This window comes from Eschrichtius robustus, chromosome 16, assembly GCF_028021215.1.
Source record: "Eschrichtius robustus isolate mEscRob2 chromosome 16, mEscRob2.pri, whole genome shotgun sequence".
NCBI lineage: Eukaryota > Metazoa > Chordata > Mammalia > Artiodactyla > Eschrichtiidae > Eschrichtius > Eschrichtius robustus.
Window position 1 is genome coordinate 38011895 of NC_090839.1, and position 22251 is coordinate 38034145.

Sequence of the window (22251 nt, forward strand, 5' to 3'; positions counted from 1 at the left end):
TAAATATGGAGTACTTAGTATACTATTGTCCTAGTAATAGGGAATACCCAAGGAAGTGGGATGAGAGTGTAGGATGGGCTTTCAAGGATCTTCAAGTACACTTTTAAAAAAATCCCTGTAAAGTTTTACCATCACAATAGATCGGATAAATACATTTTGATACATTCATACAAGGATGTACAATGCAACAATAAAAAGGAATAAACTATAGGTACAAGCTGCAACGTGGATGAATCTCACAGACATAATAATTATGACATAATAATTATCAAAAGAAGCCAGGCAGAAGAGTGCATTCTGCATGATTCCATTTATATGAAGTTCAAAAACAAAGAAGACAATTCTATGGTGTTAGAATAGGGATTAGTACCTGTGGTGGTGATGATGGTGGTGGTGGTGATGGTGGTGGTGTGTGTGCGTGTGTGTGGTACTGGCTGGGAGGGAGTGTGAAGGAACTTTTTGGGGTACTGAAAATGTTGATCCAGGTGGTGGTCATATAGGTATTTATCTAAGTGAAAATTCCTCAAGCTCTCATTTAAGACTTTTAAAAAAAGAATATATATATATATATTTATAATATATATATATATATAATATATAAATATATATAATATATAATATGTATATATTTATTTATTTATTGGCTGTGTTGGGCCTCTGTTGCAGCACGCGGGGTTCTTTGCAACGTGTGGGCTCTTCGTTGTGGTGCGTGGGCTTCTCTCTAGTTGTCACGTGCAGGCTCCAGAGCGTGTGGGCTCTGTAGTTGAAGCACGCAGGCTCTTTAGTTGTGGCACGTGGGCTTAGTTGCCCCGCGGCATGTGGGATCTTAGTTCTCCGACCAGGGATCGAACCTGCGTCCCCTGCATTGCAAGGCAGATTCTTAACCACTGGAACACCAGGGAAATCCCTCATTTAAGATTTTCATGCTCTATTGGGTATTTTATACTTCCATAAAAACAATTATCAGCATCATCATCACCATCATCACTACCATCATCATCACACAGTGGGTTTGAACCTCTACATTCTAGTCAAATTCTAAGACTAGATCACACATGGAAAATTCTATTCTCAAGTCAAGTTGTTTGGAATGGAATTAAACGCTCTTCTCTACTTTTCTTCCTATCTTCCCTTTACACTCCAATCAACAATTGATTTGGGACTTCCCTGGTGGTGCAGTGGTTAAGAATCCGCCTGCCAATGCAGGGGACACGGGTTTGAACCCTGGTCCAGGAAGATCCCACATGCTGCAGAGCAACTAAGCCCGTGCACCACAACTACTGAGCCTGCGCTCTAGAGCCCGTGAGCCACAACTACTGAGCCCACGTGCTGCAACTACTGAAGCCCGCACACCTAGAGCCAGTGCTCTGCAACAAAAGCCACCACAATGAGAAGCCTGCACACTGCAATAAAAAGTAGCCTCACTCGCCACAACTAGAGAAAGCCCACACGCAGCCAGGAAGACCCAATGCCGCCAAAAATAAATAAGTTAATTAATTAATTAATTTTAAAAAAGTTTAAAAAATTAATTTAACAGAAAGTTTAATTTTTTTTTTTCCAACTGCCATTGTATTCTACGTAAACTGAATCCTTAGGCAATCTTCTTGATTATCATTCTTTTTGGTTCTCAGTGCCCCTAAAAAAGTTTTAGTGGAACAAGACACACAAGGTTAGGGAGGAGACACCCTGGGGCAGAGACAGCCCATGTCAGGTTGTTTTGTGCACTGCCCACTTTTCAAAGATTATGTTCTTAATTAAGGCAAACTGGACAAATGGGCCAGTGGTGATTTTCTCATTTCCAAAGACCGCATGTAAAGGGCTAGGTGGACGCTGCGATTAATGTACCACTTTAAATCAGGACAAGAGATGTACTGCCCTTTCTCTAGAAAGAATGCAATGTGATCTTTTGCAAACACAGGTGTGACTATTAACTTAAAGGTCCTCATTTTCTCATATCCTCTATATGTTGTTTCATATAAAGCAACAATAGCACATAGGTTTTATAAAAATCGAAATAAGGAACTGGTTGCACTGATGTTTTGCTTTGGCCTTTCTTGTGATGAATGTTAATTCTCGTAACAAGATGTTGCCCCAGAACTGAAAACTAGAGCCTGTTAAGTACAAAGACATGTTCCGGGATCCACATTCTTGAGAAAGAACTGGGTCTAGGCATCCCCTTGTGACAGAAATAGCTCCATCTTATCTGCCTCCTTCCCTACCAACTTTTTAGCCTGGACGGGATGGGCAATTTTCTCTAGTTTCTCTGTACTTCCAGTGGACACTGTGGAAGGCTGCTGGGCTAACTTTCCTGTGGCTGCCCCACCCTACGGTGGCCTGCCTGGCATGTGAGCCCCAGCAGTAAGATGCACTGGGCTCAACTGCCATGGAGAGAACCATGGGGCTTGGAATAAAAGGAGCAGAGCTAGAGGGAGGGGACTTGTGGGAGGCCCAGAAGGACCCACCAAGGGCCTCACTATGTCCTCCACAGCAGAAAGCTGGCTCTGGGGACACCTGCCCCAGTGTCACTGGTCTCTTAGCCAGAGAAGCAGCCACAGTGAGCCAAGCAAGGACCACGATGGCCACAAGGATAGACACTCATCCCTTTCCTTCCTCTTTCCTGCCCAACACGCTGGAGGAACTAGGCCTTGAAGGTCAGGTGGCAAGGGCAAGGGGCAGGAGAGAAAGTGTTTAAGGGCTAGATCCTGTGCCACCAGCCTTCTACTTCAAGGAGTAAAGGATCCAGCTAGAGCCTGCAATGGGGACTAGATTGGATTTAAGTCGAGTCTGAGGTTGAAGATTTAAAAGTCTAAGTTTTAGAACTGAAAATGATAAAATCTGCCCATGTAGAACCACTGCTGTGTCCTTTTAATGGGCTCCCTTTTTGTACTCTTGTCCCCATGGGCATTCTCAATGCAAGCTCTCTATACTGTCAACCAGATCACGTCCCCACTCTGCTCTACACCTTCCAATGGCCTTCCATCACACTTAGACTAAAGCCTAAAGTCCTTTCTATGGCCTTCCACGGTCTGGTTCCCTGCTGCCTCTGAGACCCCAATTCCACCCACTCTGTGCCTCGCTCTGCCAGTCTGGCCTCTTTTCTGTTTCTTGAGCATGCCGAATACATTCGTGTCTCAGGGCTTTTGCTGTTCCCTCTGCTGGAAACACTGTTCCCCAGATATGCACATCTCTCTCTTTATTCCCATCTCTGCTCAAATGCTGTGTACTCAGAGAGGCCATCCCTGATCCCTGTCTAAAACAGCAGTCCCCCGTCCCACCTCAAAAATCCTTTTGCTTTTCCTTTCTGTCATAGTTCTCAGCACTACTTGATGGCATACACTTTTAATATGCTATTTATTGTTTGTCTCCGCTTATAATATCTAGCTTGATAGGGGCAATGATTTTGTCTCTTTTGTTTATCTCAGTATCCTGGGCAAAAAAAAAGAGCCTGGCACATAAAAGGTTTCAAAAATGTTTGTTGAGTGAATGACTGTCTGAAATGTTATTAAAGGGAAGAAAAGACAACTTCAAAAGAATCGAATTGAACTTTGTACTTCAAAATAACATTTAACTATTTAAACCCTCTAAATTGAGATTCCTTAATAAACTCAATATTAAAGACCTAGCGAAACAGAAAATGACTGCTGTGATTTGGTTTACCAATATGTAAAACTAAAGATAGGCTTAATCTATAACACTCTGAGTGAACCCTACGGCAGGGGTGTTACTTTTATGGAAGATGGTGTATGTAGTAGATTGGGGAAAAAAAAACCAAACACCAAAAAATAAAACCTCTCTATTTTGTTCTCCTCCCATCAGAAATTGAAGTTCACTATTTCTCCATACTTTGAGTCTGGACATGACCATGTGGCTTTCTTTGGTTAATAGGACATTAGCAAACGGAGGTATGAAATGCTGTTTTAAACTAGGGCTTGCCTTCCTTTGCTCTTGGGAGCCAGGAGCTCACCATATAAAAAAGCCATATGGAGAAAACACCCTGTCATCCTAGCCATCGGGATGAGGATCCAAACTCCACGTGTCCATCTGCATGAGTGGAGCCAGCAGAAAACAGCAGACAACTGCTCTGCTGATTGCACGAATAGTTGTTGCTTTAGGCCACTAAGTTTGGTGTAGTTTTTACACAGCAAGGGCTAACTGATATACTATATTTGGAAGTACTATGTACTAAATTAAGTTCCACTGTTAAAACAGTCAAGAGGCATAGATGACGGCTTCTAGCTCATCCGTCTACGGGTGGTATGCAGAGAATACAGGAACTTACACAGGAAGTCCTCCAGAACTGGGTTTGAAACTAGCTACATTACTTATTGGCTGTGTGAGCAGTTGGCTGGGGCAAACTGCTTAGCCCTTCTAAACCTTAGTTAAATATAAAATAGAGAACAGGCCTAAAATACTGACCCAACCTCAAAGTCTGATCTGAGGACCATGCTGATGCATGGCACTCGAGCTTGTCAGAAATGCAGAATCTCAGGTCCCACCCCAGACCTGCTGAATCAAAATCTGCACTTTAACAAGATCTCCAGGTGAGTTGTGTGCACATTACAGTTTGAGGAGAGCGGTCATAGTACCCTGTCATCACTCAAGATCACCACATCTTGAAGACTCCAACAGAGAAGAGCCCCACAGCTTTTCCCTGGGATCTTGCAGGGAAACTCAGTCTAGGCTATTTTTCCTGGCTTCTTCAAAAGGCTCGGTGGCTTCCAGCTTTTCTTAGGGGTCAGTGAAGATTGCAGTTTAGCGATTTAGCTGAGGAGTTGTCAGCGGGCCCTCAGCCCCCTCCCACTGAAGGATGCCCAGTTGGTAAACTTTTGATCACCCTCCTCTTTGCTCTGCCTGAAAAAGGCCAGGATGTGTCAGGAGAATGAGCCTTTTGCGTCTACATCTGCCTCTAGTCCTCGGGGCCTGGCTATTGTTTGCGCCCACTTCCCCCCTCCACTCCCCACCGCTCAGTAGCGGCCAGGCTCGCTCTTTCCTCCTGGCCAGCCGGACCAGCTCCTGTGGCTGAGCATGCCCAGTTCAGCTGCTAGCGTGGCCCCAGTCCCCAATGCGCAGGTGCCACGTCTCCGGGTTTTGGTGGCCGCCGGCCCGGAGGAGGAGGCGGAGTGGCTTCGGGGAGGAGGGACCCCTCCCTGGAGGGAGTCCTGGAGCCTCACGTTATGAGGGTCCACACAAAGGGTGATGCTAAAGGGAACACCATTAGGGTCTAAATGCGTGGGTGACTCGGAGTCACCTGGGGGCGAGTTAGGGCCGAAAACTGGCTGGAGCTGCGCCCCAGCATCCCAGGGACCAAAGTCTGGGGGGTTTGCGTCTCTTAGGCTGCACATGGGGGAAGACTTTTTGGAACCACTTAATCTTTCTGTGGCTCAGTTTAAGCCTCCGGGGCTGGAGGGGGGAGATAGTAGTACCTGCTTTGGAAGACTGTTTTAAGGATTAAAGGAATAAAAAGCGTTTATGACAGTGCCTGAAGTACTGTAAGCGCTTTATGTGTTTATTAAACAAAATATAAACTAATAAACACCCCACCCCCACCAAAGGCTTTGGGTTGTCAGCTTTCGCCAGCCCTGACCCCTCTCCACTCTTTATCCCCCACCCTCGCCCCAGGGCCCACAGCCGGCTGAGCGTCTCGCATCGGAGTGGGGGGTGTCCCCCACCCCTTACAGGTGCTGCTCGCGAGGCGTCACGCTGTGCGTCCCCCGACCCCAGGCGCGGGCCACGCGCGGGGGCGCCGGGACCCCAGGGGGCGGCCGGAGAGACCCCCGAGGAGCGCGCTGCGGGGCGGCTTCCCCGGGCGCCCCCCCTACCATTTCCCGGCGCAGCCCTCCACCCAGCCCGGCCGCCACCCCTGGCGCCCCCTCCCCGCCCCGCTGGCTCGCGGCCGGCCCGGCCCCTGCCCACCCCCAGCCCGGCCGGGCGCGCCGCACTGGGCATGCTCCGTAGCCCGGGCAGGTTGGGGCTGCGAGGCGACAGCTCGGGCTCCAGAGCCGGGAGGCGAGAACGAGGAGGGAGACTCGGGGGCTGGGAAGGAGGGAGCGGCCGGCCGCGAGGCCCGGAGCCGGGACACGCCGAGCCCGGCGGGCGGGCGGGCGCAGCGGGCCGGCGGTGCCCCGCTGCTTGTCCAAGGCGCGCCCGCGGAGACCCCCGCCGGGGGCTGAGGTGAGAACCTAGCGCCCTGAAGGCAGGGGGCGGGGGCGGGGCGGGGGCGGGGCGGGGGGCGGGTCCGCGCGCCAGGAGGGGGCTCGGCGGCCGGCGCTTTCTGGGGGGAGGGGGTTGGTGGCGCCGGGAGCAGTTAGTGAGCCACACCGCAAACAAGAGCTCACACACACACACACACACACGCGCGCGCACAGTCGCGCGCGCACCCACTGGGTCTCCAGGCGGCGGCCGTGGCCGCATCCGCGGCAGCAGCTCCAGGCAAAGTGACAGGTAGGAGAAGGCTTTCCGGGTCCCGCCCGAGGATGCTCCGGCCCGCCCGGGCCCGCTGGGCTTGTTTGCTCCCGGCGGGTGCGTCCCGGACGCGCGCCCGCCCGCGCGCGCGCACCCAGATGCCCAGCCCCGGAGCCGGTGCAGGTGCCGGTGCCAGGCGCCCGGCGCGCGCGGGAGGCGGGGGTCCCCGCCGCCACCCCCTTCCCCTGTAGTCATCGCCCGCTGGGTTTCCTTAGACTCAGTCCAGACGTTCGCCGCTTCTGGCTAGAAATAGCTCGGCTCGACGTGAATATGATTATTTTGGTTGGAAATAGTTGGCACCGTGCAACGCATGTAAATGTGTATGCGTGTGACTCTTCTTACCTCTTTTGGGGAAATAATAGAAATGATTGACCATTTCCACTTAAGACAACACTGACAGGCCGGCACTCTTTGGGGGCAGTGTTCCAGCCTCCTAAGAGCATACAAATGATGGAGACTAAAGGTTGTCTTATTTTCAGAATTTTGAAGTTGCCTTTTCCTTAACTAATTAGACCCCGTCTACATAGTACAATACTTCTGACTGTAGACTTTGTAGGCAGTACTGTTACAGAAGTATGGAAATACGGAGTTCTTCAATTTCCCAGTGTGTCTCAGTGCAACTTTATCTAGAATCATAAAGCTAGCATTTTTTTTTTTCTAGAGAAAAATGCAAATGCACATTATAGTTTCATAAATGTGCATGTGTTTGGGAGATGACCCTCTGACTTTTTTTTTTTTTTTTCTTTATGACTCTTTAGGTGATTCTACCTATTGTTCTAAAGCACATGTTTGAAATTTAATTCTGGCCAAAACGTCCATGGAAGGTCACCATTTTTACCGTAAATGTGATACATGGTGGCCTGTAAATTAAGTTATGAGTGTGTGGAGATAGCTGTTTAATAATTCTGTTTCGTTGGCAATAATGTCATTCAAACTTTAGCTATATAACATCTAAAATAGAGTTATTTCCCCTTTGAAGAGAAATCAGGTTCATAAAGTAGACTGACCAGTAAAAGCAACTAGTGACTTTATCTGTGCAGTCTATCTACAAGGTTAATAAGGTGTCTGAGGAACTGTATTCTTCAGAAAAAAACATGTGTGTGTGTGTGTGTGTGTGTAAAATTTTAACTTTATCCTTTTTGTTTTTTCAAGACTCTTGGTTTCAAAAATACATGCTTGAACCGAGAACCTAATATTTTGTGTTCTTCAAACTTCAGTGGCCTAAGTTATTAGAATCATGCAGAAGAATAAAAATTTAGCTGGACAGGGGCATGTGATTTAATCTGCCCTTATCCGAGTTATGTAATCTAGAGTGCTGTGGTTTTTTTTTTTTGTTTTTTTTTTTAAGATTTTTAGAAATTTCATGTAATGTCTGAAACATTTATATTAACATATTTCCATACATATTTCCATACAAATACAAATATAAGATTTTTAGAAATTTCATGTAATGTCTGAAACATTTATATTAACATATTTCCATACATATTTCCATACAAATACAAATATAAGATTTTTAGAAATTTCATGTAATGTCTGAAACATTTATATTAACATATTTCCATACAAATAACCCAATAAAAGTTTAGTATTAGTTGTTTTGTTTGTTTTTTTATACTGCAGGTTCTTATTAGGCATCAATTTTATACACATCAGTGTATACATGTCAATCCCAATCGCCCAATTCAGCACACCACCATCCCCACCTCACCGCAGTTTTCCCCCCTTGGTGTCCATATGTCCATTCTCTACATCTGTGTCTCAACTTCTGCCCTGCAAACTGGCTCATCTGTACCATTTTTCTAGGTTCCACATACATGCATTAATATACGATATTTGTTTTTCTCTTTCTGACTTACTTCATAGAGTGCTGTGTTTTGATAGGACAGTCTTGCATATTTTTCAGCTGGTGTTTTTATCTATTATGTCATCTTCCTTTTGAAGTTTAATAAATGATGGCCATCTTGAAAGAACACCTGTTTTCATAAAAATTCACTATTTAAGCAGAATAACATTTTTTATTGGCATTTTTATGAACAGGAGACTTGGCTGCCATAACTAGTAACCCTTTGAGTGTAACTTATTATAACACTTCTACGGTAGCCCATATTAGATTACTGATTACACTTTCCTCCAACTATAATATTATTCAACCATCCCAACTTAATTTTGATTTAGCTTTGATATCACTACCTAGCTCTGAATTAATCGCTGGTGAAAATGCTATTCTACACGTAACTGTCAAAACAGAATTTCTAAGACTCCATTTGATCACTGGGTACACATTGATATGTGTTGGGATAATGCTACCTTTATTTTACAAATGTACACCCACACAGAGAGCTTTGTTCTAAAATACTCTTTTGCAAGTTTAAAATTGGTGTGCCTGAAAAATGTGATTGATGTTAAACTACTTCTACGCCCTGGAATCTTGAGGAGGTGTGTTTTTGCCTAATGAGATAGTGAAATAGGGAAGTTTAAAAAGTGTTAAGGGTTACCAGAATGATTTTGCAGAAATGGATTTTTAAATCTGTATCACTTCTTTGAAATATTTCATCCCCAGCAGAGACTTAGCCAGTGCTTTTGGCCCTGCTATTTTGTCTTTCTTAAGAACAAATCCAACATCTTTAGATTAATGCGTACTGCTGATTTTGGCAACGTGGGACAGTTATATTTGGCAATCCAAATGAACATGGTATTTTCCTAGGATACTAGTAAATTCACTTTGGGGTTTGATTTGTTAAGAATTGAAATGATGTCTAAGGCTTGTCTAATATTCAGCCGTAACCCATCTTCCAAGTTAAAATTGAGGGAAAATTGAGCTTTAGTGCTGTTGTGTTGTTTTCCTTGAACCCATCAGATGGCATGCCAATTCGTGAAAAGATGTGATAGATAAGTCTGCTTCTGGATTTTGTGTCTGCATTTTTTTCCCCGAACTTTCAGATGTAGCTGGCAAACTTAAATTATCTAATTCCTTCATTCTATCAATTATTTCTGTGGATTATTTTTTAAAAAATACATTAGTAATTAGCTGCCAAGTTTATTTTTTACTTTAAAAACCTTGTGTTGAGAATAAATTTGATCTTTGTGGATCACAGCCCTTATGTAATATAGTCACAGGAAAGAAAGGTTATGTATTTCTTATGTTCTCCACAAATGTCTTTAATAGTGAGCTCAAGTATTTTGGGGGAGGTAAAAATATTCTTTGAAGCTTAAAGTTATTTTGCAGACCGTGACTGAATTTTCGTCGTTTTTGAGCACTCATAAAGTAAGGATGAAACAGCGTGTTTATTAGCACGAAGGACCCAGGTCTTTAATAAGCCATCTATCACAGTGAGTCCTGTAAAACCAAGAACTTGTGTGTTTGATATGCAGAATGAGGTCAAGGACTAATGGAGACGCTTTAATGATCACAGTTAGTATATTTCATGTCCAGACTGAAGTTTCTAAAATAGTTGCTGTTCACCATGTGATGTGAACTTGTGGGTCTTATTAGTGCCTGCCAAAAAGACTTACCCACCTACCAGGAAATCAATGCAGCTCTTCATCGCTGAGTTTCTGTGGTTTTACTATCTGTGAGGACACTCAGTAATTCTCAGTACTGTCCATTCTGCACTTTTCTATTTCTCTGTACTATTTAGGAACTATAATAACCCTGTGTAGGTCATTCTTTCATTCCTCAATATTTGCTTTTCTGTTTCATAGTTTTTCTTTTGATCAAGCCTCCTCCTTGGAAGTAGAAATACTTCCTCAAGGTGTAATATTACTTATCTAGTTATGCCTTAGAAAGAGATAAGTTTTTTCGCATTCACAGGCTGGGACTCTTAAGCTCACCAGATATATAAATGGGTTTACTTCACCCCCGGGGAAGGAGAGCTGGGTGAAAATGCATCACCAAGTAGATGAGTGAGAAGTTTGCATTGTCCTTACTGGCACGAAGCCTGCTTTTAAAAATCACCCCAGAGTCACTGGGAGATCCTTATGTTCAAGAGGATGAAAGGCCAGCAGAGGTTTTGTTTTCTCTGTGTGAACTCCATCTACTTTCCTTTTCTTTGCGGAATCAAAAATAGATGAAAGGGACATAAATCAGAAGATGGTTTTTCTCTGCACACCCCTTTGCCTACTACCTAGAAAACCTTCAGTGAGAAGGTCGCATACCATGTGACTGCAAGATAGTGTTATCTTATCCCCTTGACCAGGAGTCTCCTTTAGGGCCCTTGTCCCCTAATCCTTTGGAGTGCAGAGGGCTGGGAAATTCCACCTCTGGCCACCGAGCCACCCTGGGGGCAGTCAAATCATTGCTTTAAGATACAGTGCCCTTCTTATGGCACTCTTCTCCTCCTGAACAATTAGAGGAGGTAGTTGGCTCCCTGATATGAATGAAGTAGCCATTTCCTCAGAACAGGAGGAAGGCAGTAACTTGAAGGAACTAATTATAAGCAGCTCGTCCAGAGAGAAGAGAGCACAGACCACTAGATTTACGCTTGACATCTTTGCCGTCTCCCCCAGAGCAGGAGCTCTTCACCTCAGGACCACCCTCTAATGGCCTAATGATGGCATTTGGTAGGTCCATCTAGCTGGCAAATACATCTTTATTTTCACTTACTTCCAAATGACAATTAGGGCAGGTATTAGAGTCACTGATGAGTCTCGGCATTTAATGGGTTGAAAAAAGAAGCACGTACATTACTATGTGTGCCTTAAAAATTTTTTTTTTTTTTGGTAAGTATATTTCAATATAATTGGTTTCTTCTGGACTTAATTTTATACATTTCAAAATATTTTGCTGAGAAGGGTCTGTAGGATTCATCACATTGAAAGGGGGTCTGCGACCCACCCAAGGTAAAGGACCACTGCTCTCGAGATGCTTCCTCTTGGAGGCAGCTGGTGGCGGCAGGGGGCGGTAAATTGGGGTTTGCTTTCAACAGTGTAAAGTTGCTGTGGCCTTCGGGTATTGGAATCAGGTGGACCCAAGCTTGAATCCTGACTATGTCATGTGTTAGTGTGTGACTCCTGAGTGTCCGTTGCCCCATCTGTAAATGAGGAGGATAACCCTATAAGGCAAAAGTGCCCTGCAGTGTAGTGTGAATGATGCCAGCTGTTGTGTTACTGCTGCTATTGCTACAAATGCTCTTGGTTACTAGTATGACTATTCACCCCCTTGTTCTCCTCCTCCATAGGGGGCAAAGGCCAGTGGCCTATCCATACAAAGCAGGCTGTGCCAATTCCTATAAAACTTTTAATAAGGGACCCTTGCCCTGCCCCTCTACTAGCACAGAAGTTCTAGTTACCTTTTAGGGCTACTGTGAATGCCAGATCTTCCTCTGGACTTGCCTGACTCTGTGACTGCAGTTGGACAGAGGGGCCTCATGTTAACTCAGCCCTAACTGCCTAGAAGTTCTGTGACTGGGGGGTTTCGAAGAACTCAGTGAGCCAGAAGCTATCCCCAGGGCGTCTGTGTCTCCCAGCCAGGCTTTGAAAAAAGACCATATGAAGCCAGTTAGACCTGGAAGGAGAGGGGCATCTGCCAGAATAATTTGGGGATCTGTGATGTTTACGGGGAGGTGTCATGACTCCTGTTTCCCCATGGGCTTCCGCGGGCACGCTGATGTCGACAACAGTAACAAAACCACAGATGTTGGTTAAGCACTTAAAATGTACCACCTTATTTAACTCTCCCTACAGCTTTTCTTGGCGTTTCCTAATAGTATCTCCATTTTACATATGGGGAAACGGAGCCTGGGAAAGGTGAAGTTATTCACTTCAGGGAGTGAAAGTTAGAGATGGGAAGTCAAACCCATGTAGGCTGACACCAGAACTCCAACTTCTAACCACTGTGCTGTGTTACCTGCCACTCAGGTACATGCTGCCAAGAGGTTTGCTACAGTGAAAACTTTTGAGACCATTATTTTAAGTGACGGGGCTGAGGTATGACAGAGAAGCTTCTGGCAACCCGGCCTTGACCACGGAATTGAAATGGGAAGTTGAAGATAAAGCCACGTGCCCTTATCTAATCCTAGATGCTTTTGTTTCCGCAGATACATGGGCCAGAAGTCTGAGAGGGAGGTTACTAAATGCTGCTCCAGGGTAGCCTAACAACTAATTTAGTTTTCTGAAGGGCCAGCTCTTCCTGGGTGAGGGTCCTCATGGTTTCAGTCAGGTGTGACCCACTCTGATTCCTCTGAGGGCCAGGTAAGCATCATGGGGCTGCCCAGGTGTCAGCCCCCTTAGGGGATGGGGAGGCCGTGTGCATCGGGAGCTCTGCCCTGACCCTTCCTGGGGGACAGGTCTATTAGATTTCTGCCAGGTGGGCGTGGGGCTCAGGGTTGCCAGCACCTCTCCATTTTCAAGAGAAGCATGAAATACAGATTTCTTTAAAGCGTGAGATATCATTGCAAAAACTTTAGAAATAATTACAGTAGAAACAAACATGTCAGCCCATGGGCTGGCCAAACAAAACACGTTTGTGGAACATATTCGGCTCATGAGCTCCCACTTTGAGCTTTTGTCAACTGTAAGTGCTTGGAAACCTTGTGAACTAGTGTTGTCTTGATTAAGTAAGCACGGTGCCTTCTTTATTCATGCTTTTCTTTTTTCCCCCCTGTTAAATTTCTTACAAAGGTGGTTATGGCCATTTGTTTCCAGTGGACGTTGGTTTCAGAGTCTGAATTTCTGCCTGCTTTTCCCCTCCCTCATTTTTCTAAGATGTTAGCAAGTCTGCAGCGTTGAAGGAGGAAGGCCAGGGCTTTCTCTCCTATTTCGCGGGCTCCTTTGAAATAAGACCACCTAAGTGCGGAGAAATGCGTGACTCCATTTATGGGGACGTGGAGGGTCTCTTGTGTACATCACTGATCTGAACTCTAACCAGTGACAAAATGCCCCCCCTGCTATTTGGTAGTTGCTGGATTTGTCCTGGACATACAGAATGTAGATCTGTTTCTGCAGGTCAGTGTTTCAACGTGCAATCTACTTAACAGCCCTCATTTTCCTTTTGGCTCTTAAAGGAGGAATCCCAGTGGATCAAACGAAACTGAAGTCCTTTGAGATAGGATGTCTGGTGATGCACTATCATTGGATAAATTGCCAGAGCCCCCTGTAGAATTTCTATTAATTTTTTGTTTTCATTGGTTTTTAAAATGATGGATGTGATACATTAATACGTTCCAATTGCAGTGATAATGCAGAAGCGCAGAAACAAAATGTAAAACAACCTTTCCCACCTACACGCATACCCGCATATAACCATTGGCAACAGTTTAGAGCACCTGTCTCCTCTCCTTTTTCTATGCATTTACATATATAAGTACATATACATGCCTTTTTCTTACTACATAAACTGGATCGTACTGTGTATGTTTTTCTGCACCTTGCTTACTTGCCACTTAAGTGTATGTTGTGGTGATCTTTCCATGTCCATATACTAGTTATATTTTTCTTTCTAACATTACATAAACTCTAGTAGTACCATAAATAAACTATGGGTGTACCATGTTTTATCTTAACCATTCTCCTGTTATCACTGTTGCAAACTGAAAGACGCAAGATCTTTGTACCTATGTCTTCATGCACATGTGTGAGAATTTCTTGTAGATAAATTCCTAGAAATAGAACTATTTGGTCAAAAAGGTATGCACATTTTACATTTTGAGGGGGCACTGCCAAATTGCCTTTAACAAAGGTCCGCATGGAATTTCTATCTCATGGAACCTCAAATTATGAATATGGTCTCTAATTGAAGCATGCCCCACATTGTTTCATTGCTTTACTAGTTCAGTCGGATCTCAGTTATATACAGTACACCAGGAAATGACTTTAGAAATAGTCTATGTCCTTAAAATTCCTTGAAAATACAATACTTAATCAAAAAGAATTTACCAATTAATAGGCCAATTAAAAAAGTTGTTAGTAAAGAGATATTGAGTAGAATCCGAGTTGAAAATCTATATTCTGATCAATTTGGTTAGCTGTGAAACTCTAAATTCCTCAGATCAGGGACATGTCATAAACACCCTTGAATATATGGTCAAAAAAGTGAGGTGCTGCACAGACAACAGAGGTTGATACTGACCTGGGAAAATCAAATTAATTTCATTGCTAAAAATTCTATCCAGATGTATTTATAGCTTTAGACTTTCAAGTACTTAATTATTTAAGAATCTCTTTTACCTTCTACTTTCTACTTTGAGAATTAGAAGATTCAGAGATAAATTTATTTTATTGAGTTTTATTATTTAATAGATACCTGAAGTTAATTTCCATGCTATTTAGAAGTGATATATAGACAAAGGGCTGTATAAATTAGAAACTACACTGTATTTTCATTTAGAGACATTAGGAAAAATACAGAAAATCTAGGTCACTGATTCTCAACTTCTTTCAGAAGTTAACTTCAGTAATTATAGTTGTTTTCAATAATATAAAGTGAATTGTTAGTTTATTTTTAGAATTTTATGACATCCCTTGAAAGACTTGGAATCACCCTAAAGTATCATATTATCAGAGTTAGTAAATCTGGATGTGGATAAATAGCAGGAAATGAAATATTGTTTCTGTTTTCAAAGATGGATTCAGTTCTTTCATCTGTTTCTCCAGATACCCATTTTTAAGAAAAATTCTGGCGAGGTTGGCAATGATATTTGGATTCTGATTGTATGCTTTCTGCGTGTTTATTTTTATAACACACAGTGAATTGTAGAAATATGGTAGGATTCAGTCATGTTTCCTTGGCATTAAAACCTTGCATATTCAGGAAAGTCTGTACTAGGTTTTGTTCATGGAAATGTTATAGTGTTTTACAATTTACAGACAATTTCCTTTGATAATATCTGTGAAAGCCGCAGTGGAGGGCCCCACCTGGTCACTCTTTAATCTTGTGTCATTCAGGGCCTGCCGGGGAACAGATGGTGGGTGTAGACTGAGTCCTTTGAAGAAGGCTTCATAAAGAGACCCTTTAGGAGGTATGGGCAGGTGTAGGGAACAAAACCACGACCAGGGTGAGGGCTGAAGAGGGACTTAGCAACGATGGGGAGCTTTCCTACTCTAAGTAAAGGGGCAAGAAAAGCTGTCCTACAAGAGATGTGTCCTGTTGTAGAGGGACACAGTCAACCTGTAATGTCCCTGCGGGAAGACGGCAGGGGCATAAATATGCCTACATCACTCTCCTCTTGTCCCCCAGACTCTGGCTGGTGCCTTCCATTAGCTGATTCAGATAGAAACTAGAGGGCAGAAGCAAAGAGGCAGGGGTGAACAAGGATGGTGAATGGGTCTGGGCTGGCAAACTGCATGCTCTACCTGCCTGCTGTTCTAGCGCAGAGGTGTGCGTGGGTCAGGCCAGGCTGGGAAGCCTGTGGTCTGGTTTTGTGGCCAAAGAAAAGAAAACTGTAGCTACAAGGACTAAATTTAAATGGAAGTCGGGAAATGTCCCATAACGTCACATGGCTGATATCACTAAGATGTGTGGTGGGCGTTAGAGTAACACTTAAATTTTTTTTTTTTTTTTTTTTTTTTTTTAGTTCACTTGGAATGGATTGTGCTTCTTGGGAAATGAACAGAATGGGAAACTTTATGTATTTACCTGAAGAACCAAAAGTGTAGGCTCTAGAAAGAAGAGACAGAAGGGATTCATAAAGTCCATAAACAACATGGAGTTAGATACCTAGGATATAATTCCTTTGCTTTTAATATTTTATGAAAACATTTTATCTAAAATGTCAGGTACCTGGGGAAAGAAATGAGGAGGAAATTAAGGTTATTAACAGTAATTTTCCTTCAAAGAAGTCAATGTAACTGAATCATTAGCATCACCGAGGAGAAATGAACAAGCTGTATTTTCCCATTTGTTCAGCATGACAGTAAGACTCTGAGATTTCAGGCTCATCTGTTCCCTTGTTTTCTTGGTGCTGTTGTTTGAAAAGGTGAAGACTCTGGGCTCTGGACTCTGTTTAGTTTGTGTACTTGTCCTGAATGAACAAGCAATGAATTGGTTAGAATCATAATGTCAGACTGCTGGAAGGAATGACATAATTCATCTCTTCTTCTCTCCACATTTTATGGTACAAAAATCCAAGACACTATTAACAACTGCTGCTGTGCAAATTCCCCAAGTTGGTGACTGGGGAAGTCACATCCCTTCACTCTGAAGGAATTGCACTAGATGAATTCATTTTTGCTGTTACCCTTGTAGATTCCTGAAGTTCCTGATTCCTAGGCCTTGCTTGGCCATTCGATACTGTTTTCATATATCAGAGGCAGGCCTTCTTGAGCACCTCTTCCACCACCCAGCCCTTAAAATGGTATTCTCTGGAGGTCTCTGCATTGCTCTCGACTCTTCTTATGGTACAGATTCTTTCAGTACAAGACAACTCACCCACTTCAACCTTTTTTACAACCACTTATTCACTGATGACTCCCATATCCCTGACTTGTCTGAGCTTCAGTTATATCCCATTGTCTGCTGGAGATCTTGACATTGAAGTCTTGATGGCTAATTTCAAATCAGTGTGCCCAAAACAGAAGTCCTCAACTTCACTCCAGATCTATGTCTCATCTTAGGTTCTAAATCTTCGTGAATCTAACAGTCACCAATTGTTTGAGTTTACCATTAATATCTTGCATTTCTATCCATTCCTCCATTCTTACTGATGCTGCCTAAGTTTCTGTCCTCAACTTTCATGCCTTGGTTGTTCCAATAACCTTTCAATCAATTTCCTATTGCCTTCTCTCTCATTCATTCAATCTTTCATGTTTTCTATTAGGTATTAAGTGAGTAGCAGGTACTGTAACAGTGAGCAAGCTGCAGCTCCTGCCCTCAGGGGTTTGCAGTTCCCTGGAGGAGAGAGACAAATAAACAACTACTTTATAAGTTTACATTTTTACCCCTTTACTCCACTCTCTATACTCAGCTAAATTCATTTGCACAAAGCAAATCTTATTATAGCATTACCTCTAAAATGCTTTTACAGTGCCCTGTTGCTTTCAGGACTTAACTTTATTCCCATAATTTGCCAAATACAAACCATCCATGGCTAAACCTCTGCAGTGAAGTTTTAACACCTTTGTTTGGGTCAACAATACTGAACTATATTAAAATCCCAGGAACATAAAGTCTATGGCCACAGTGCTTGTGCTGACTTTGCACTAAACCCCCTTCTTCAACTGGCGAATCCTACAGGCCCTTACACACCTCGCACAGTTGCCATCTTTTCCACAAAGCCTTCATTGATTTCAGCTCTAGGTTGGTGCCTGCCCTCAGTTCTTCTGTTGAATGGTTTGCAAATTTTAGCCACAGCGTGACTTTCTTGGGGAAGGGAAGAATCTGCATGTTAGAGACTAATTCAGCGTCTCTTCAATGAATGAATAATGAACTGCCATTATTGCCAAGTTAGGAAACCGATCTGATGAATAAGCAGAAGAGGTGTCATGTTTAATAAATTGAAGTTATCTGCAGACTTATTACAGAGGGTAGAGAGTATTCCATTATTGTTTACACTGGTGGCTGAGAAGTACCACAACGATTCATTTGGAAAGATGATCAGTAACTTGAAAAGTCTATATTCATGATTTCTGCTAACAGGGATTCGGATATTTCAATTTCTTAGTATACTAGAACCAGAGGAGAAACTTCCCTGAAGATAGTTTATCACTTATTCCTTGTGAGTACACTCTCATATAGTTTTTTCTATTTTATGGGTTCGATTTTAATCAAGTTATGCTTAATTTTCTTACAGTGTGTTAAACCCCAAATCAGAGAAGTTCTCTTATTTCAAACTTGGCTGAAAACTTAGAGGAAAAAAACATTTATTTAATCAGATTATTTTTATTAAGTGGGACTCTTGGTAATCTAAAATGCTTTGTATTTATTTTCTTGTAGCATTTTATTTTCCAAATGACCTGTGAACGAACCAGTGCCAAAGAGAGAAAGCAGGAGAGCTATTACTTAATTGAAGGAAAATATTCTGCTGAATGTTGTTTTTAGGAGAGCATCTTTTCCAAATCAGGAGGGAACTCATTATTCAGGACATCGGTTTGAATCTTATGAAAAGTGTGGCTTTGACAGTCTTCACCTTCTCCCCTCCCCAAGCCTGTGGTGTCAGTAGCGTTTATGAGGTTCCTTCTTCACAGTTGGCATCTTTTTGGGATTTAGCAAATTTCCTTTAGCTTTGTGTTGAAAAAGTGCTGGCTAAGTATGTTACTTATTAGATATATGATTTTTCAGATTTGAATGGAGACAACATTTAGAAGGGTGACAGTTTAGTTATTGCAGCTGCTGGGAAAATTTTTTCACGATAGCCCTGTGGAAATACAGATGAATATTTCCTTTTATTTAGAACCTTTTTGGACCTGTGAGGCCCTCCGAGAATCTCAAGTCTGGCCTCATTCTGTCCATTTTTCATTCCCTTTGAAAGAATTTCAAAGTAACTGGGTAAAGTTCCTCTCCCATCTGTCATAAGTAACACACAGAGATTTTTTTGTACAGCTATCAGAGGAAAAGGAGGAAATTTGAAAGCACAGATGATTTGGGTATTAATACCTGTCCTGAAAGTGACTCTGCTTGAACCAAGCTCTCTTGAACCGTTCTGTCACATGTTAATTTTTATTTTCTCAGCTTGAATTTATAAACATGACAGACCAACAGGTTTTACATCAAGGTTGACAACCAGAAGGAATCCACTCCTCAATTCAGAGCAGCAAATGCATTTGAAAAACCTTCTGGAAAAGTTCCACTTTTTATCAAACCAAAGCCGTCCCAGCTTTTTTTTTTTTTTTTTTTAGTTTTTTAATTGAAGTATATGTACAATATATTTTGAAAAGTTATAATGTATACCTGGTTTGTATCCAATATTTGCATGTAAGTTTTAAATATTCAACTAATACTAAAAGGCTTTAGTAAAAACTACACTCCCTTGCCTGGTCTGCAGTCCCGTTCCCCCACCCCAACTCCAGTGGGAACCACTTTCAACTTTTTTGCTATTTCTACTAGTAATTATTGACATATTTTTAAAGGATTGTACTGCTGTTTCTTGATCTATGTTAAATATTTTCTAAACACCTCCTGTTACAGAAGTTAAAGTATGTCATCTCTCACACACCCACACACGCACAACTTCCCTTTCCTTCTTCATCCCCTCCATGTAAGGCTCTCCCAGCTTTGTTGGAAAGATGAAGGCATAAATTCCCTGGAAGGTATACCTCACTGCTAAATAGGTTTCTGGTCTAGAATATCTCAAGAGAAATTCCTGAAAGCAGCCTTTTGATTGCGAAAGGATGAGAAAGGATGTGATGCAAGGAACACAAGTACTAGTAAATCGGTGCTTCCTACCCTCACGAAAGGTGTAAGACCATCAGAAAGAAAGTCCCCCCCTTCCCTCCAGCAAACGCGTGTGTGCGTTCACACACACACACACACACACACACACACGAGAGTCAGAGACTGCAGGCTCTCTGGCCACGCTGTGGACTGGAATACATGAAAAGTCACACAGTAAAGAAATAGTCAGTTCTTTGGTGTTTTTGAGTCTTGACTGGGTGCTCTGTGATATTTTAGAATCTTGTGACTCCCCAGGACACCTAAAGACCAGGCCTCAGACCCAGGTCCATTAGAGCTTAGGTAGTGTGCCCTGGGCTTTCTGATTCATGCAACCCTATTTCATCCTCTCAGCGATTTTGCAGGCTGGGTACCATTCCCACCCCTCCATACTCAGAGAACGGAATGATGAAAGCATTTACTTAAGGTCACAAGGTTGATCAGTAGTATAGACCCAAGTCTACATGGTACATCTGTGGTCAGTGAGGTGCATGGGACACAGTTCTCTCTCCCTTCTTTCTGATGGAGCTGTTTTTTTGTTTCAGGGTAGCAATGTGTCCACTTGAAAATACTCCTCTCCTTGGCCTCCCTGCAGCCAGGAGGGCTCACCCAGTTCTGACCAGGGAGACATAGGCTTCTTCCTCCTGATTCTTTCCTTTCCTTCCTGGACACTTGTAGCTGCTGTCTTGTGGTTGTGACAGTGAGAACCATACACTGAGGTTGGCAGGACAGGAAATGGAGGTGTTCAGTTTCTGGATGCCTTACTTGAGTGGCTTTATCAACCCTGATCAACTTCCCTATGAATTTCCTGTTAACTGAGAAAAGTAAGTGACTCTTTGGTTAAGTCACTTTGACGGCTGTTGTGGACTGAACTGTGTACCTCCAAAATTCATAGGTTGAAGCCCTACCCCTCAGTACCTCAGAATGTGACTGTATTTGGAGATAAGGCCTTAAAAGAGATAAATAAGGTTAAAATGAAGCTGTTAGACCTAATCCAATCTGACTGGTATCCTTATAAGCAGAGATGTTAGGACGCAGGAGAGAAGGCAGGGGTGTGTGCATGCCTACAGAGGGAAGGCCATGTGAGGACGCGGTGAGGATGTGGCTGTCTTCACGCCAAGGAACGTTCCCAGAAAACAACCCTCGATCTTAGACCTCCAGCCTTCAGAACTGTTAAAAAAATAATTTCTGTTGTTTAAGCCACCTAGTCTGGTATTTTGTTGTTATGGCAGCCCTAGCAAAGGAATACAGTGGGGTTTCTTTTACATGCAGCTGAAAGCAGTCCTACTGATATAGAAACCAAACAAATAAAGTATTACAGACCAAAATAATATAACTGATTTGAATTATTCCACTCTTTCTTTTTTATGAATGCTGTCTCCATAGCACTCATGGCACTATGCTCTGTCTGTTTACTTGTTTAACTTCCAGCGTCCCAGCCCTACACACACACGCACACACACGCACGCGCACGCACACACACACACACGCACGCACATGCGCGTACACACACACACAGAGCTTCCTTAGGCTGAGGTTGCCTATTTCTGTTTCCTCATTCACCTAGCACAATGTTTAGCACTCACATAGTCTGTTAAATAAATTATTTAAAACAATGAACTTGATAATATTTAGGAAAACAGAATGATCAAATTAGAATAATGATAAAAAACACATCTGCTCTTTTATCATTTCAAAATAATAATTTTGGTATTGGAACATATATTCCTAATTTCAAAAGGTGATTTTTGTCTCGACTTGGCTCAGTTTACAGGGTGTTTGCTTTCCCTGAACTTTCATAAGTCAGTTTGTTTACGGGAAAGGATTAGATAAATCATGTATTTCCTTTAGTCTGTTTACCTATATATCTATCCATCATCTATTTTTCCTCTGTGAATTTCCCATCCTTCTTTAAGGTATCTTAGGGTTGAAACATTTCACGTTAAACTTTCCATAATTAGGAACTTGAATCATTGCCTAACTTACAATTTGATAGGTAATGTGTAATTATGGAATTTCTCTGCTATCAATCTCAGTCCTGGGGTAAGTTTTTTTAAGCAAAATAAAAGTGGTTTGCTTCTTCTAACTTAACTTTTGAGTAGTCCAGGAAATATTTTAATTTCTCTTTAGGTAGTTGGTGCTTTTCTTTTCTAATATTCTTTTGTGGAGAATAAATTATGTGAACTTTCAGTAAGTGTAATGTAGTATTTTGCTGGATTTGGTACTTTTTAAACAGTATCTAGTGCTATTTTCTTAAATCATGCAGAAATTTCGTAGTTTACATATGATATATTCAATATTTCGTTTAAAATACTCTACCCAGAACCTGACATAGCTACAACATAGAATGGGGTCAAGATAATATGATGTCTTGACTCATTTATGTGCATTAAGTTTCAGTGACCACATGAATTCATTTGAATTTATTTGAATAAACTAATTTTGAGCCCTTTGGTGCTTTCAAGTGTTCATAATTATTCTCAATT

The 22251-nt window shown here is 42.6% G+C and overlaps 1 protein-coding gene across 1 annotated transcript in view; it reads left to right on the plus strand.

Annotated features, from left to right (window-relative positions):
- The first annotated feature begins 6080 nt into the window (after positions 1-6080).
- PLCB4 (phospholipase C beta 4) overlaps positions 6081-22251 on the plus strand; it is a 423084-nt gene continuing 406913 nt past the window's right edge. The window contains exon 1 of the mRNA XM_068565571.1: positions 6081-6171. The gene's annotated coding sequence lies outside the window, so the exon portion shown is untranslated. The remainder of the gene's footprint in view (positions 6172-22251) is intronic.